Source organism: Lycium barbarum, chromosome 4, assembly GCF_019175385.1.
Source record: "Lycium barbarum isolate Lr01 chromosome 4, ASM1917538v2, whole genome shotgun sequence".
Taxonomy (NCBI): Eukaryota; Viridiplantae; Streptophyta; class Magnoliopsida; order Solanales; family Solanaceae; genus Lycium; species Lycium barbarum.
The window spans coordinates 16,996,522-17,010,417 of NC_083340.1; the positions used below are offsets into that span (position 1 = coordinate 16,996,522).

Genomic DNA, 13,896 nt, shown 5'->3' on the forward strand with positions numbered 1-13,896 from the left:
CCCATAGCACCTAGCGCTTCTTTATGTCAATGGGTGCTAACTCATCTATATACCTAATTATACGAAACTTCTACATAATTAACAAATTTTTTATTGAAATTAGTGGGTGCTTAAGCACCCATAAGGGTACACGTGGGTCTGCCCCTGGCCGCATAAGGAGGGACACTCCGTCCAAAAACGCAATTATATATATTCAAGGTGTGTGACTTTTTACATTAAGAATTAACATTGTTAAGTGAAAATTATTATTTTTTCACGTTATTTTTGAATTACGGAAATACATGCACAATTCAAAAATGTTTTAAAAAGGAATAATCCCAATACTAGCTAGGTTCAAAATCATAACTTGTCATTAAATAAAGCACTAATACAACATACAGAAATGGAAACTTGAGAAGTTAATACAGGGTTGACAAGGAAAATTAAATGCACACACTACAAAAAACATGTTTTATCCAGAAACTAAATTAGCAACATTATTCCAATTTACAAACCTGCTTTAATAAATTAGCTTCAATCTTCTTGTTGCTTGTCAAACTCTTGCTATTTATATAGATCAATAAATATGATCATATTAACTTCTGAGATTGGTCATGTCCACTTGGACTTGCTGAGGGAGAAGAGAGTATTTGATATTAAGGGTTTCAAAGATCTTCTTCAACTCAAAGATGAGCTCGGTGATCCTGTTGCTTCTATCCCTATAGTTCTGATGGTTAATGGTATGTTGAACACATAGCATCATTCCCATTGTGTGCACATTCCCTATACCTTTCACTATCACTGAGTGTTTTGGATTCCAATACTTTGGCTTGCTCTCGAGGTACCTATATATATATTTTTCATCAAACACATAATCATATATATGTTGATTTGATATATAAATGAAACCCACAAAATAAAAAGAAAAAAGAAAAAAGAAAAGAATTTGTAAGGGTCCTAGATCATGGTGCTAGCTTCTCTTTGCTATCCCTGTTATTGAATTGTAAGTATCGAGATAAGTTTGGAATGTTTGATTAAGTATAAAGTAGTTTGTTCAGGCAGTCACAGACTTGCTACAACTAAAAATGGAATTTAGTTTCTCACTTACCACATCTTAACGTTGGGAATTTGAATCACTATAGACCGGGATCAAGAAAACATATAGAGGCAGTTAACATCCGGTGGCCTTAAAGGTAATTATAAGTAATTGCCATAAGAGGTAGGATTAATTAAAGAACCCTTATTTTGACACAGAACATAGATATATAAGTAAAAAATCACTAAAATTGCGCTGCAAGGGTGTGGCCTAGTGGTCAATGTATTGGGTGGAGAACCATGAGGCATGAGCTCAAATTCTAGCAAAAGCAAAAAAAAAAAACTATGTGATTTCTTCTCATCTGCTTGAGCCTTGGTGAAAATAGTTACACGATATCTATGCTTGTGAGAAGTAACCGATACCCGATGAAAAAGTCAAAATAATTGAAAAGCAATTATTAATTAAAGAAAAGGGGAGGGGGAGGGGGGAATCACAGGAGTTCTTACAGTTGAATGGCCTTTTTGAGGGCAATGATGGTGTCCATAGAAGTGTTGGTATCAATATCAAAGGAAATGGCATCGCCCATTTCAGGGCTTCTATAGAAGTTGCTTATTGGCTTTGTGATCAACACTGCATTCGGGTAGTATATTTTGTCATTGTCATAACGGAGAAATACTGTCGTCAATATATTCATCTCTTCAACTATCATCTGCATATATACAATAGACATATTTAGAGCTTGAAGGGACCAAATCCATATGCAAGAGCATGACGGTTTGTTAGACGGTTAATTGTTAGTGTTGAGTAAAATTGATATTATAAGTAAATTGTTAAATATACCTGAACTCCATCGATAACACAACGATCCCCAATGTCGAAAGGATGGACGACAAAGACGAAGATAATGGATTCGAAGATAGTCTTGCAAGTGTTTTGGAAAGCAAATCCCAAAAGGACAAGTTGGGATAGAAGGAGAGCTAGTATTTGAGTGGACAATAGCCCCATCACTAAAAGTGAAATCACAAGTATAACAAAACTGACTATCCCACTTGCTAACTTGTGAAGTTGTTGAACTGCCGTCTTTGTGTCATCCAATGAGTGTGCCAAGTACTTCCTCTCATAGTATGTGCGTACCTACAGTTATCCAATTAAAAAAAATCAAGAATTTAGCAGATGTTTATGGTAAAGAAATAAATTTTGGCCTAACTCAATCTCAAAAACTACTTCATGAGAGAAGACTTTCCCAAAACCACATAAGAAGATCACTCATTCATTCATTATGGGCCCAACATTGGAAACAAGAATTGAGATGAACCATGCTCTGATACCATGTAAAAGAAATGGATCTCGGGCCTAACTAAACCTCAAAAACTAGCTCATGAGGGAAGGGTTTCCCAATACCATACAAGGGATTGGCCATCCCTATGTGAGACTCTTCTACTGTTTATTAGCAAGGTAAAAAAAATTATAATATCACAAAAAATAATTTTGTAAAGAATATAATCCTGAAATTAAAATATCGGGGGTGTTAGTGGGAGGCCAGGGGTAGGGGTGTGGGGGTCGTAGGGAATGGTTGGGGGGGGGAGTCGGTGGGATAAGATAGACAATGATATTCCTCTTGCGTTGGAATATCCCATGAGATTATTTATCTCACTTTCTATGCAGGGGCGGACCCACGTGTTGCCAAGTGGATTCAATTGAACCCACTTGGTCTGTAAATCTACTGTTTATGTAGGGAAAATCATCATCACATTTTAATATATGAAACCTTTTGAATCCACTTGACACAAAGCTTGGCTCTGGCGCAGCGGTCAAGTGGGTTCAAAAATACCTTCAGAATGCGGGATCGAACCTCTTTAGACACGCTGCATGTTGTATTTTGTTACTTTTGGCCAATTTTCCTGCTATGCTACAAAGATCAAAGTATTGGCCAACAAAAGTCAGTTAATGTTGATTGGTGGTAACTAGCTAGCCTTTATATTGTCTTTTTTTTTTTTTCCAATGTCACCTTTTATATTTTGTTTTCTTACTCAAATTCAATAAAAAATAATTATATAAAATCTATTTTACCTTAAAGAAATTAAAATTTTATAAAATGAATTTTGATACTCTCTTTTATAGTTTTTTTGCTAAAAGATGCAACTATATTTGTTGAAATTATATATAGTTTATTTTAATATAGTTAATCAGTTTATATTAGTTTTTTAGTTTACAACTTTTTTGTATCGTCTTTTGTTCGTAAATAACAAAATTGGTCATTATGAATGAATTTTGTTAAATTACATAGAGTTAATAGATTTTTTTAATTCTTGTTGAAGTAAAACTCTTTTAATTAGATAGTTTTTCTTAAAAAAAAAAAGTAATAGGTTCTTTGTAATTTTTTTTCTCAAGTTGTTTTAAAAAAAATTGAGGGTTGAGTTTAAAATAAGTCTATTTTGAGATTACATTATTAACCAAAAAAGGGCCGGGGGGGGGGGGGGGGGGGATTGTTCTGCTTAACGTTGCTTAAACTATTGGTTATCAATCCTCATTTATTACGTCGTAATTGAACCCGCTTGTGTAAAATCCTGGGTCCGCCACTGTTTCTATGTGAGATAAATTATCCACCATTTATCCTCATACTGGATAATACTCATTACCAAACACAAGATAAAATAATCTCATGGGATATTCCGGAATTATTATTCTCATCCAACCAACTGCAAACGAACAGTGATTTGTAGTAAAGTGAATAATAATTACCACCCAATTTCTGAAGGCAGACTTGGTAATCCTTCCGGTCTCAACAGCTCCTTCAAAGAGTGGGAATATGGTGTTTATCTCTACTCCATTCAAAAACCTCATTAGGTCTTCCTCCTCTATGTACCTTAACAAAATAAGACAAAAGCCAATTACCATATGTTATACAACTCATTAATTATACCATATTACATCCAATATGTATACGTACTCCATATAAGTACAAGGACGTTTATCAATATACTATATTTTGTTCAAACTTAAATAGAGTTGAGAGAGCGACCCATGCAGAGATTCTGACCCTATAATTCTATTAATTTAAATTAAATTTGTGGAATGTACTCCACTTCGTGTGAAAGAATGATGGGGACATTATTTAAATTATACCATATATTATACTAGCAGTTGTCAACTTCAACTTCTTAGTATTTGCTATTGTCACTCACTAGTCACTGTCAAGGAGTACCTGACAAATTAAAATCAGTTTCTTTCAATAACTCGTTGAATTCTATTATTCATTCTCTCTCAATTTATGTGATATTATTGGTTTTGTGTGGAGTCTAATTACGTACTCAACCTGACCTTTCTATTGTGGAGTAGTATTTGTGGACAATATTAAAATATATGAATATATAGATAATTAATATATTATCCAAATTCAAATCTTAAATAAACTATTTTCTTTAATAAAAAAATTACTCAACTTAAGGAGTGTAAAATAAGAAACTAGTACAAACTACAAAGGTAACATGGTAAGTTTTTCAAAATTTAAATTCCTTTAGATAATAAGGAAATTTTAAAGTTTTATGTGATATTCTCTTAATTAAACTAGAAGTTATATACCAGTTATATAATACACCTGAATAAACATCTTAAACTTCGTCTAGTGGACATATTTTGAGTTAGAAAGAAGTCGGGTGAAAAATAACATTAATGAGGGCGACAATTATGCTTGGATTGTGACCATGTTCATCTCCCCGCTAATCACTATACGTTACAGAATTTTTGTTTGAAGGCAGAAAATGAAATTATCGAATCACAGGTGACTTGCTTTGGCCTTAGCTAAAAGGTCGTCCTTCCTAATAACAAAAGTTAATGGCTTTTAAATGTTGCCAGGCTTGTTGAAACTTACTTTACTCCCCAACCAAGTAACAGCAAGACCCAAAATTAGTGATGTCCATTCAATCTTTGGTATGTTTAACAAAAATACGAAATTATTTTTAGAAACGCGGGAAGTTTGAAGGTTTTAGGCTTTTAGCTGGGCAACTAAAAATACTTACGCTCACCTAGCTATAATCTTTTATAATTGGTATAAGTGTATAGTCAATCTATAACAGGTATATATTAATTGAATAATTTTTGTATAATATATACATACTGATTATCTACATATTATATAGATTTATACTGGCTAAATTCTGTAAAGAAAATAAAAGTTAAGATTATTTACTAAATGGGCCACTTTAGGCTGTTCTGAGTATTTATAGTGTTTTGGTTCAAAAAGTATTTTTAAATAATATGAAAAAATATAATTTTTTTAAAAGTAGTATACTATAGGATGTAAAAGTTAACCTTCAATGATTGATTGATTATTGTCGTGTGTGCGCGCGAGACAAAATCTCTGTAAAGGAGGAGAAGACTTACTTGGCACCATGATTGGCCACGTTCTTGAAGATCTTTCTGGAACAATTTCTATCTTCCATTTCACTAGTAATCTCAGTTGCAGTGTTCCCAAACTCATCCACACTCTTAGAAATTGTTGACAACCCAAAGAACCTTACATAATTAGCCAATCTCTTCACACTCCATGCTGATGACTTGCTTTGCATGCTCAGCTTCTTTAGCTTCGAAAATTTCCTCAATTCTTTCAAATTATGCCTTTCTTTGACAGCAACAGGCGGATCGGAAAGTGCGTCTAGAACATAGTAATGGAGCACACTTTCCTTCATACGATCAGAGTAAGTCGCAACGAAAAAGGAGGAGGCTAAAACTTTGACCTTTGACCAGAATGATCTTTACGGGTCAGATCATTGCAGCAATGAGTAAGGCAGTAACGCTTCGCGTAATTTTGTTAGCATCTTGTTTTGTTTGTTGAGCTTTGAGTTGAACAAGAAATTCAATGACAAAAGGACAAGACCTAACCAAACACAATTTTGGAATCTTTTTCTAAGACCATAGACAAAATATAAGACCTTTTCGCGAAGCATGAAGTTTCTCTCAATGAGGAAGACTAGGAATCGAATGACCAAACTTGAAATAAGGCGACCACTGAAACTGACAAGAATCAGCATGCACCATTTCCACAAGTCAAGCCACAATAAGGGATTTTTCCTAAGAGGTGAAATTGTGAGAGCACATATTACACAAGATGTTGTGAGTAACAAAAGTAACCACTCAAACAAAAGCCTAAAAGGAATTTTTCTCCTTTTTTTTTTTGCACTCTTCTTTAATCCCAAATATTCCTTCTTGATCATCTTTTCCATGTTCTTGATCATATTCATCATCACTATCTTCGTCCTTTTCACACGAGGGCTTTAACGACTCATCAGATTCGTCGTCTGAATTTATAGTGTTTTGGAAGATCGGAACTCTACTATTGAACTCAAAGACTCGAGCTTTTGGTTTTGAGAAAGTAAGGCGACGTATTGTTTGAAATTTTGAAGGATTTTGGGTAAGTTTTGTTTCTGCCATGTTGTTAGCATCATCGATACTCTTCGTGTGATCTTGTTCGTCCATGAACTGAATCACATGATCAGAGGCTGGTAATTTCTCCATTTTTTTTTTGGGAGCTACTTGGTTAAATTTCATCAACCTATCAATTGTCCTTATATAGAATGTGAATGTGTCATCAAATATCAAGGTGATCATGATGTTTGGTTGAAGATATGGAGAAGCTAATCGGCACGTGAAATCGTACATTATTTTATATAATGTTTTGTTTCATTTTTTAATTTCCAAAATAAAACACATGTTTCATTACAATGTTGGGTTTTAATTTTCTTTTCCTCATAATTAATACCCGATCCAGGATTTAATATTATGAGTTCAATCAATAAGGTTCTTAGCATTGATTTTTTTTTTTATAAGTTATGGGTACATATTTAGTATTTCATACAAATTTCTTAAACTTTTACACATAAATCAGTGTACAGCGTCAAAGGTACGAGGTACGTTCAAACTCGATACCAGTACTTTGCATCCGCCTCTGCTAATACCTGCTTAAGTTATTTAGCAATTTATGCAAGATAAAATATGGAATGAAAATGCAGATATATTACTAAAGATGGACCTTGGGCCTAACTCAACCCTAAAAACTAGCTCAACTGGTGATGATCGCCCACGCCATATAAAAGAGACCATCACTTATATAGCTGATGTGAGACTTTTCACACACCCTCGCAAGCCCAATACTGACATCTGAAGCATAAACAATTTAATATTGGGCCCAACATTGAAAAATGAGAATTCAAATGGGTTCTGCTATGATACCATGTTAAAAAATGGACTTTGAGCCTAACTCGACTCAAAAAATTAACGTAAGAGATAATCATTGCCTACATATTAGAAAAATCACCCATCCGATCCCTTATATGATCGATATGGGACTATCCGCAGATATTGCCAATATATGAATTAAAGCTATTAAATGAACTAAATATCCGTTCATGCAGACCAATATTATATTATGTTAAGAAGATAAAAACATATATTAAACTAATACATGCATTATTAATCTCTACATAGCGTATTACTTACTTGCCCAAACGACTCTTAAACGAAATTACGAAACTCGCCACGTATAATCAATATTGTTGTTCACGTCCAACTCCAACCAAGTGTCACTGTTGGATCAAGAGAGAAGCATTAGCTTCTCTCTTAATCCAACAGTGAAGGAAGGACGGACGACGGTAAGAACATTCGATATTTCGATTTTCAATAGATGGATATTTCGATTTCAATTCGGGGCAATTATTTTGCGATATTTTTATAAATTTATTTCTAACTTAAATATTTTTTTTTAATATCTATTTTAAACATAAAAATTGAAAATATCACATAAATAGATTTTTGCTGTCTATTCAAATCGAACAAGACTATATTCAATCATTCAGATATTGATTTATTCAATATTATAATTGGAAGTAGTTGGACTATGTTTCTTTCATATTAATAGGAATTCAGTTCATACATGTAGAATTACACAGCCGTGGAGATGAGAGAAGGTTGAGTATTATTGATAAATTGATCAAGTACGATTAGCTCTATTTATACACATAGTAATTGTAGAGTCCTAAGTAGTAAACAACTAGGAAATACAGAAATACACTCCTAATATGTATACAACTGCATGTACACTTAAGCTAGGAAACTAGGTTATTTCATAGATAGAAGACTTCATATCCATGCATGAGTCTTCTATCTCACAACACTTCCCCTCAAGCTTGTGAGGTGGTGGTATGCACACTCCTAGCTTGCTTCTGAATCTTGTGTACTCCTGCTTTGTCAATGCTTTAGTGTGAATATCTGCCAGTTGATCTTTAGTTCGCACAAAGTGATAATCCATTTCCACATGTTTAGTTCTAGCATGTAAAACTGGATTTACTGTCATGTATAATGTACTGATGTTGTCACAAAATAGTGTTGGTGCTGATTTCAAGTACACTCCTATATCATTAAGAATGTATATTATCCAAGTCATTTCAGCTGTTGTTGAGGCCAGTGCTCTATATTCTGCTTCAGCACTGGACCTTGACACTGTATGCTGCTTTCTAGAGGCCCAAGAGATGCAATTTGCACCTAGATATATTGAGTAACCTTTAGTTGACCTCCTTGTTATTGTACAACCTCCCCAATCTGCATCTGAGAATCCATACAATGTAAGTAGTGATCTAGCTAGAAACCTCAGACCATAGTTTGATGTCCCTCTCACATATCTAAGAATCCTCTTTACAGCCTGAAAATGTTCAGTGTTTGGAGCCTGCATAAACTAGCTAACTAGATTAACTGCATGTGATATATCAGGCCTAGTTAGACACAGATATTGGAGACTTCCTACAACACTCCTATACAATGGTGCATCAGCTGTGTTTCCTGTTGCTAGTTGTAGACCATGTTTTTGTGCCAAAGGTGTGCCAACTGGTTTTGCAAGTGTCATATTAGTCTTCTTCAGCAATTTTGCAGCATACTTCCCTTGACTCAGATGGATCCCTCCTTTGAAATAATGTACTTCAATTCCTAAGAAGAAGTGTAATGGTCAAACATCTTTCATAGCAAACTCTTTTGCAAGGCCAGAAATTATATCACTAATGAACTCATCTGAGCTTCCAGTGATAATAATGTCATCCACATATAGAAGAAGTAAGATAATACCTCTTCTATTCTTAACGACGAACAATGATGAGTCTGCTTTGCTGCATTGAAAACCAAGGTGTAGTAAGTAAATACTAAACCTGTCAAACCAGGCTCTAGGTGCTTGTTTGAGCCCATACAATGCCTTCTTGAGGAGACATACATGATCTGCATATCTTGGATCAATGAACCCTGGTGGCTGACTCATATACACTTCTTCTTGAAGAAATCCATGTAAAAAAGCATTCTTAACATCCAATTGCCTTATAGACCAGTGCAAGCTTATAGCAACAGACAGAACCACCCTTATAGTTGTAGCTTTGACTACTGGACTAAATGTTTCTTCAAAATCAATGCCTTCAAGTTGTGAGTATCCCTTGGCAACCAACCTGGCTTTGTATCTATCAATAGTGCCATCAGACTTCAACTTAGTCTTGAACACCCATCTTGAGCCAACAATATTCATGTCTACAATTCTGGAAATAAGAATCCAAGTATGATTCTTATTTAGTGCATCAATTTCCTCTTGTATAGCTGCATACCAGTGGGGACTAGCAAGTGCTTGTTTCACACTTTTTGGCTCCACATCTATCTTTTCAATAGTCAATGAAGTGTGAGTCATGGGCATTTTCTTTGCCTTGTGTCTAGTCATCATGTGATGTCCTTCTGCTGCTTCTAATTCACCTGTTTGAGCAACTTCACTTGGATCTGATGGGACTTGTATAGGTATATTGTCACTATCTCCAGTGACATTAAACCATTTTGACAGGTCAACTTCCAATTGTATGCCTTGTGGATCCTGTACTGCAACACTATTAGTGTCACGACCCAACCCCGTAGGCCGCGACTAGTGTCCGTGCTGGACACCCGTACGTACCCCGTAACCCAACTAGCATATAAGCAGAATATTTAAATGTAAAAGTCGATTGGCATTATTAATTATCACAGATGAACATATATAGCACCAGGAAGCCGATAAGGCTGTCACAGATCATATCAACCCAAAACATATACAGAACCCACATGCATGTCTACAGACCTCTACAGAACACATCAGAATCATAAGACGGGACAGGGCCCCGTCATACCCCTGAATAACGTACAAATGTACCATAGCAAAGACTGTACCAAAACGTAGGCTCCGAACAATGAAGCACTCCAAGATGGCAGAATATAGTCCTAGGCAGGCGGATCAGCAAATCTGTCGTCTGTACCTGCGCGGCATGAAACGCAGCCCCCGAAGAAAGGGGGTCAGTACGGAATATGTAAATCCTGAAGCACAGAAACAAAATCATAGTCGAAACAGAACTTACAGAAAATGAGTGTAAAATTCCAGATTATCAAATACATATTTCCAAAACGTACAGAACGTATGCAGAAACATATGCCATATCATATCCGGCCCCCGTCAAGGGACACGGTGAACAGAACGTGGTCGCCACCCTGACACTGGCGCCACAACACATCATACTCCAGAATGGGGAATGGCTCCGTAACATATCATATCATATCAGAATGTGCACATATCAAACATATCAGATGGTCATATCATATCATATCATCATATATCAGAATGTGTGTACATGACACAGCATACTCCACAACCCATGTACATGTATACCTGCCCCCTCACATCGAGGCACTGCGAACAATGCAGTGGAATACGCTTGAGAACATATCCTGGCCCAGGCTTAGTGGGGGAAACATTGAGGCATCCAAGAATGGAGTAGTGAGAAACTAAATGCAATACAAAATACCATATATTTCCAGAGACTCGATAAGACATATCGAATGACAAATCGAAATAATGAAATCGGACAGAATCATAGTAAGTGTATTTCGGATGTCATAATGAATTACGGAGAAATAATCTTTCTGGGATCGCTTCCATGTTCCAAAATAGTTTATAAGACTTAAGGGAATATTTAAAATAATTTTTATTTAGTAGTTAGAAGAGTAGTTAAAACATTTCCTTTAGAATCGCTCGAAGACAAGTCATAAGTACAAAAAGGGTAAAATCGGGAATAGTGGGCCCACCTCAGGACAACCGAAGCGATGGGCTGAAATTACGTATATTAAGCTTAGGAAGTCACCTATGGAGGTCCTAGGGACATTTCCTAACTTTCTAGGCAATTTGTAAAAGTTTATACAAATCTTTCAACAAAACATACTTGAAGGATCCAATTCTATTGAATGAAAAAGGGACATTTTCAAACGCGGATTCCTATGAACAGATTACTTTCCGAGGCTCAAATTCAATCCTAGTACACCTAGGACATGCCAAGAGAAGGAAAGGGATAGCTTTACATACCTTTTTTGCCCTTTACGCTAGTCCAAGTTCGATTCCCGTTTCGTCCAAAATCTACAATTGGTCGCATTTACCAATATTAATCATAAAGCTTTAGGAATCTAATCTTAATTCATATTTATCTACAGAAATTTGGGCAGCATCTCCCCTATACATATAGCATCCTCGAGAATTTAACTCGGCCAAAACAATCAACAACAACCCAACGAGAACACCAACAACAATAACAATCACTACAAAACATAATATGGCATAACTAGTCCTCTTTCCAACATAGTGCAATAACCTTCATTCCAACTTCATATTTCCAAACCAATTTCAATGTTTTCACATTCATTACTAATCAAGATCATTACAATACAATTCGGAAACATTTCATATCATTTCTACAAAATATTCACAAGATATACAAAATATACAAACTTTCCACCAAAACCATAATCCATCCAAGACTTCTAATCTTCAACACACATATTCATAACATATTTCCATCTTCCACTTTCATCAACAATAATCATAATTGACACCTTAGCAACTTCATTTCCATAATATCACAAAATCATTCTAAAGTGATATAATCTTCTACATTCCATTTCAATACCAACTTAAACCATTTAATCTTCATTTACATTATAAGGATCACAACAACACAACTAACATATTAAACAAAATTAATTCATTCCCATTTCTTCATGAAGCACCACACGGCTCCATGCCCATTTTACAACTTCAACCAAATTCATTCAACTTCCATTTCCAAGGTAATTTCCACCATAACCACAACTAGAATACAACATAAAATTCAACTCATAATGTCTATACCACAATGCATATACACGGCCACCTACCCATATACACACCCACTTTGCAAACTTCCATATTTCCATAAATTCTACTCATTTCTACATACTACAACATAAACAAACCTTCATAACATAATAAAAAGGGATAAATTCTTACCTTTTTCTCCTATCTTCTTCACTTGACCAAGTTGTCAAATTGATGAACCAAGCTCTCTTTCTTCCAAAATAGCTACACCAAGTTGTAAAGGATCTTTAATTTAGTAGGAAAACCACAAGATAATAATTTTTGGGTCAAGATTTTTGAGGGGTGATTTTGGAGAGCCATGGCCGAATGGCCTTATAATTTTTTTGCTCTTCTTGTTGCTTTGTTTCTCTCTTTTGTTTCATGAACCTTCTAATAGATAAAGGATGAATATGTGGTCCCTTATATTAATTTGGCACATGGAAAAATTTATTAATTGAGGGGCTTGGGCCTAGTGCTTGGCCGGCCACCCCCTCACAAATGGGCCTTAATTTCATCCAATTTTTTGAGCCCAATGACTTATGGATCACATTTTGTAATTCCCGAAACTAATTTCTGAAATTCCAATTTTGCCCTTGGCCTTCTTCAACACTTCCACATTAATATTCTTTCATAAACAACTCATGTGTTAAATGAAATCAATTACGACCTTATTTCTTACAAGTCAAAATTATATCCAATTTTTCCAAATGTGCGAAAACACGGGATATAACAGTTAGGACCTTGAGTTCCTCCATTTTCTTGTGTATGAGCATTATCACTACCTGTATGAACATCACCTGCATGAACATTATCATTACTTGTGACACTGTTTGTGTCATCTTCACTGCTGTTAGGATTATCATCTTGTGTCACATTTCCTTCCACATCAGTGTTTGTGTTAGTCGTCTGCAGTTCTTCCATAAGGCTCACATCATCTCTTGTCTCAGCATTGTTATTAGATTCTAACAACACTTCCCCTGAGATGTTACTGTGACCTGAAAGCTTAGCCTGTTCCTGCATATTAGGAAAGAACTCATGGAAAGTAGCTAGGTGAGGTGAGGACACTGTGGCACTTGGTTGATCTGTTTGAACATAGGGTAGAGTAAGCTCATCAAAAATACCATGTCTAGACACATGGACTTTCCTAATTTGTGGATGATAGCATCTATATCCCTTGTGTAGACTGCTATAGCCAATGAACACACAAGGGTATGTTTTAGGTGAAAATTTGTTTTATCCCTTTATACAAGGATAACACCTACAACCAAAGACTTTCAGGTTGTTATAGTCTGGTTCAACACCATGCAACTTCACAAAAGGAACTTCATTCTTTAGAACTGAAGATGGCATCCTATTTATCAAAAACACAGCTGTCAAAAAGGCTTCAACCCACAGAAACTGAGGCAATCTAGCATGAAACAAAAGTGTCAATCCAGTCTCTACTATATGTCTGTGTTTTCTTTCAGATATGCCATTTTGTTCTGGGGTGTCTGGACAAGATATGTGCCTGATAATACCACAGTTTTCCAAGTGCTTGACAAAATCAGTCTGAGTGAATTCACCACCTCCATCATATTGGAATATCTTAATAGTGTTAGAAAACTGTTTTTCAACCATCTTTTGGAATTTAAGAAACACTTCATAAAACTCAGATTTTTTTCTTAAGGGATAAAGCCAT

The 13,896-nt window shown here is 35.4% G+C and overlaps 1 pseudogene; it reads right to left on the reverse strand.

The window, feature by feature from the left end:
* Positions 1 to 328: 328 nt before the first annotated feature.
* Positions 329 to 6,567, reverse strand: LOC132638239 (mechanosensitive ion channel protein 10-like; annotated as a pseudogene).
* Positions 6,568 to 13,896: the final 7,329 nt, after the last annotated feature.